Source organism: Aquarana catesbeiana, linkage group LG04, assembly GCF_042186555.1.
Source record: "Aquarana catesbeiana isolate 2022-GZ linkage group LG04, ASM4218655v1, whole genome shotgun sequence".
NCBI classification, from domain to species: Eukaryota; Metazoa; Chordata; class Amphibia; order Anura; family Ranidae; genus Aquarana; species Aquarana catesbeiana.
Window position 1 is genome coordinate 496,427,002 of NC_133327.1, and position 5,646 is coordinate 496,432,647.

Here is a 5,646-nt window from a genome sequence, read left to right on the forward strand (position 1 = left end):
CTTGCAGTGGTATGTTAACAGTGGCTCAGTGCAATACTGTGATGTTAACAATGTGCCATTGTCCCGGAGGATCATTATAAATGTAAATTTTACCATTAGCCTTTTTATAGTGTGTGTTGTAGTTACTGAAGGACAGTTGATAATGATTGCAGGTGGAGACAGTACTGTACTTTGCTAGTGTGCTGCCAAGGAGTTATACGGGGCTATATTCAGTGCTGTATAATGTCACTAATACATTATAGTGACTTTCAGTGTGGTGGTTGCTGATGTTCCCCCATTTTGTTTTTTTTTCTTTTACATTTTCTTTAAGTGTTTACATTTCTCAAAAAAAAAAAAGTATTTTTGTTTGGTTATAGTGTTTTAGAGTTGGTGTTTAGTATTTTAGCTATTTTTTTCCTGGGAGGCATATTTTATTTCTATATCATTTTGTCAGGGTCTTTTATTTTTGTTTGTTTTCAGAGTAAGCAGCAGCAAGAACTTGTTGGTGACACAGGAAATTCTTCTCCTTGTTGGCAGCACAGCATTTCATAATATTGTGGTCCAAATTACTACACAAAAGTACCACATGATAAAGTGCATCAAAGGTCAATTTGATGAGGCTGAAGAATATGATCACAACTTTGATTGGTATGACCCACCCCGTATGGAACATCAACAATCGGGAGGTGGTCCTTCTGGAATGGCCCTATTGAGAAATAGACCTGACAGTTTTTTAGGAAAAAGTCAGGGACCACGAAAGGTAAAACAAAGAGAGGATGCAGGGGAGGGAGGTGGAAGCGTTTGCAAGAAAAGGAAGCGGTAAAGAGTGAAGGAATTTATAATTTAAGTGGAATAGAATTAACAGAATCAGAAAAAAATACATTTTTTTTTGGTTTTTTTTCTCAAAGAAATGTATTGAAGAAATGAAATTACAAACATAGATTCCAGATTCAATAAGTTACAGTGTACAATCAGTGTATTTATCATCACTTTACACCAGCACTCAACATGGTATCGTCATTATGCATCTTCAACACACTACCCTACAGGGCCCACTGCATTGTCTAACATTAAGCAACGTTACAAGTTTTAAGCCTTAAGCAACTAGTTTAGATTAATAGTCTGTCCAGTATGAGGTCCATCGAAGAGAGTCCTGGGGTATCCAGCCAGGGTGACCCCAATGCATCAAATTTACCAGGGTGTCCTCTATGCTGGAAGATAAACCTCTTCAGCTGTAAAGTGTCACCCACCCGGTTAATCCATTCCTTGAGCGTGGGAGGTCAACTGCCTTCCATCGCTGAAGGATAAGCAGGCGAGCCTGAAAAAGGGCTCTTGCAATAGGTGGTTTAGAGTTATCCTCAAGGGGGAGGTCGTCCAGTATGCCCAGTATGCATGGTCTGGGATCTGTCAGGATATTAACTGAAAAGGGCTTGTTAATAGTGTTCAGGACCCCTGTCCAGTATAGGTGAAGCTTGGGGCAACGCCACAGCATATGGGTCAAGTTTCCATGATCTCTAGCGCACCGAGGGCAGTCAGAATTTGGTATCGCCCCCATTCTAAACAGCCTTACGGGTGTATAATGCACCTGCATGGCAATGTACAACTGGGATAGGCATTGCGCTACATTGAGGGATGTCATTTACACAGCCTGGAGGACCTCTTCCCACTGTTCTTCCTCAAAAGTGCCCTCATCATTCTCCCACTTGTTCACTGCCCCCAAAGGGAATCCTGCCAGGAATACTGACAATAACATTGAATAAGAGCTAGAAATAAAGCCTTTGAAACAGGGCACCTCCTCCATGTAGTGGAATATGGGGGTTGGGGATAACACCCACGGAGTCTCACTGGATTGAGCCCTAACAGCATGTTGCAGCTTCCTATGGTAGAAGTACATAGTCTGTGGGACTTGAAATCTCTCCCGCATGTCAGTAAAAGAGCTCAATTTGCCCGCCACAAAAATGTGGTTCAGGTGCGTGACTCCTTGTTTCCTCCACCGAGCCCCACATGTCAAGGATTGCAGTTCCAGATAGAAAACATTGTCCCAAATTGGGCTGTATTTGGTAAAGCCCTTGATGGCCTGTAAGTGTCTGGCCTTGTTCCATATCTTTTGGAGCAGAGCAAATGTGGGATACGTCTTATTGGATTTTGCATAGGCCAAGGCCTCCAATCCCTCTGCTACGTCATTAACCCCCGTTACTTGGCACATAAGGGCCTTGATGGTGTCTGTTTTGGAATTTCCCCCCAACTCCCCTTAAAAATTACATTATTTAAGGGTCTTAAGTTTGCAACCACTAGATCTATGAACACATTCGAGACATTTGTCAGTGTTCATAAATACATCACAAAAGTTATGTATTAAGAGACATTTTATTCTAACACAATCACTAGAGATTTAATTCCCAGCGCTAGGCAGGAGAATGTTAATACAGGCCTCATATATGCCTCAATATTTAACCCCGCCAGAAAAGTTATCACCTAACCTTTACGTTTTTAAAGAATTGGTCTTAAAGAACCTACAGCAGGCTAAATTTAGAAAGGTACAGCAGAAAGAGATACACAAAGGTATCACGTCTTTGTGTGATAGAAAAAATGTAATCATCCGTGCCACCGATAAGGGTAAACTCCTGGCAGATAGGAAAACATACTTCATTTTGAAAAAAGACCCCACATGTATAAAAGACAACTAAATAAAATTATACAAGCTGGGTATAAATCTAAGTTAATTAATAAAAAAGAAAGATAATTTTTAGTACCGGTGACACCAAGGATACCCATTATATATTATTTGCCAAAAGTGCACAAGAGTTTAAATACACCACGCGGGAGACCCATTGTGAGTGGAATTAATTCCGTTACTTCACGCATTAGCTAATATGTGGATTTTTTTTACAACCTTTGGTCAACAAGACTCCAGACTTTTTGAGGGATACTATGCAAATAATAAAAGAAATCTTTGAGTTGGAAATTGAGAGTGTGTTATTAGTAATAGCTGATGTTTTATCGCTGTATACTATCATTTCCAACCAAAAAGGTCATTAGGCAGTCAAACATTTTCTGGATAAGGATGAGTTATCCATGTCCCACAAGCAGTCTATTTTGGGACCTTTATTTTTTTATCATGGAGCACAATTATTTTTATTATGGACTGGCGTGGCGATGGGGGCTAAATTTGCCCCCAGCCTCTCTAATCTATTTTTGACCACATGGGAAAATGATGCCATTTACACTGACATACAGTGGGGACGGAAAGTATGCAGACCCCCTTAAATTTTTTACTCTTTGTTATATTGCAGCCATTTGCTAAAATCATTTAAGTTCATTTTTTTCCTCATTAATGTACACACAGCACCTCATATTGACAGAAAAACACAGAATTGTTGACATTTTGCAGATTTATTAAAAAAGAAAAACTGAAATATCACATGGTCCTAAGTATTCAGACCCTTTGCTGTGACACTCATATATTTAAAGCGGGGGTCCACCTATCTATGTTTTTTTTTTTTTTGAGTTCATTCACAAACTTTTCTTCTCAGCATTACATACTCACATATTGTGTGTAATATGTCCGCCTGTGTCAGATTTCGTCGGAAAGAATAACTTATATTATTCACTGCAGGCGGTTTCCGTCTTCATTGTGGGCATTTGAAGCCCACAAGCATTTATTTCCTGGATGTGGTGAATGCTGTGCTCCAGCATTCACCGCTCGTTCCCGCACATGCTCAGTGGCATCCTGGGAAGCCTGAGACTAGCTCCCAGTAGTCTGAGAGAGGCTAGAAACACGCCTACTCCCACGGGAGGAGAACCAGGAAGTGCAAAGAAGAACAGAAAAATAAAAGGTAATTACGGCGATTTAAATTTTTTTAAACGGCATGTCAGCATCTAGGCAAGGAAGAGAATACATACAGATATTGTTCAAAATTTGGGTGGAACTCCGCTTTAACTCAGGTGCTGTCCGTTTCTTCTGATCATCCTTGAAATGGTTCTACGCCTTCATTTGAGTCCATCTGTGTTTGATTATACTGATTGGACTTGATTAGGAAAGCCACACACCTGTCTATATAAGACGTTACCGCTCACAGTGCCTCTCAGAGCAAATGAGAATCATGGGGTCAAAGGAACTGCCTGAAGAGCTCAGAGACAGAATTGTGGCAAGGCACAGATCTGGCCAAGGTTACAAAAAAATGTCTGCTGTACTTAAGGTTCTTAAGAGCACAGTGGCCTCTATAATCCTTAAATGGAAGACGTTTGGGACAACCAGAACCCTTCCTAGAGCTGACCGTCCGGCCAAACTGAGCTATCGGAGGAGAAGAGCCTTGGTGAGAGAGGTAAAGAAGAACCCAAAGATCACTGTGGCTGAGCTCCAGAGATGCAGTTGGAAGATGGGAGAAAGTTGTAGAAAGTCAACCATCACTGCAGCCCTCCACCAGTCGGGGCTTTAATGTAGGCCACATCGAGTGGCCCGACGGAAGCCTCTCCTCAGTGCAAGACACATGAAAGCCCGTATGGAGTTTGCTAAAAAACACCTGAAGGACTCCAAGATGGTGAGAAATAAGATTCTCTGGTCTGATGAGACCAAGATAGAACTTTTTGGCCTTAATTCTAAGTGGTATGTGTGGAGAAAACCAGGCACTGCTAATTACCTGTCTAATACAGTCCCAACAGTGAAGCATGGTGGTGGCAGCATCATGCTGTGGGGGTGTTTTTCAGCTGCAGGGACAGGACGACTGGTTGCAATCGAGGGAAAGATGAATGCGGCCAAGTACAGGGATATCCTGGACGAAAACCTTCTCCAGAGCGCTCAGGACCTCAGACTGGGCCGAAGATTTATGTGTGGAGAAAACCAGGCACTGCTCATTACCTGTCTAATACAGTCCCAACAGTGAAGCATGGTGGTGGCAGCATCATGCTGTGGGGGTGTTTTTCAGCTGCAGGGACAGGACGACTGGTTGCAATCGAGGGAAAGATGAATGCGGCCAAGTACAGGGATATCCTGGACGAAAACCTTCTCCAGAGCGCTCAGGACCTCAGACTGGGCCGAAGATTTACCTTCCAACAAGACAATGACCCTAAGCACACAGCTAAAATAACGAAGGAGTGGCTTCACAACTCCGTGACTGTTCTTGAATGGCCCAGCCAGAGCCTTGACTTAAACCCAATTGAGCATCTCTGGAGAGATCTAAAAATGGCTATCCACCAACGTTTACCATCCAACCTGACAGAACTGGAGAGGATCTGCAAGGAGGAATGGCAGAGGATCCCCAAATCCAGGTGTGAAAAACTTGTTGCATCTTTCCCAAAAAGACTCATGGCTGTATTAGATCAAAAGGGTGCTTCTACTAAATACTGAGCAAAGGGTCTGAATACTTAGGACCATGTGATATTTCAGTTTTTCTTTTTGAATAAATCTGCAAAAATGTCAACAATTCTGTGTTTTTCTGTCAATATGGGGTGCTGTGTGTACATTCATGAGGAAAAAAATTAACTTAAATGATTTTAGCAAATGGCTGCAATATAACAAAGAGTGAAAAATTTAAGGGGGTCTGAATACTTTCCGTCCTCACTGTAAGTCTTGACCTAATTTTCTTGGCATTGCTTTGTAGATGACGCCTTCTTTATATGGAAAGGGAATGAAGAATCCCTCCATACGTTTATGAGGTATCTCAATGC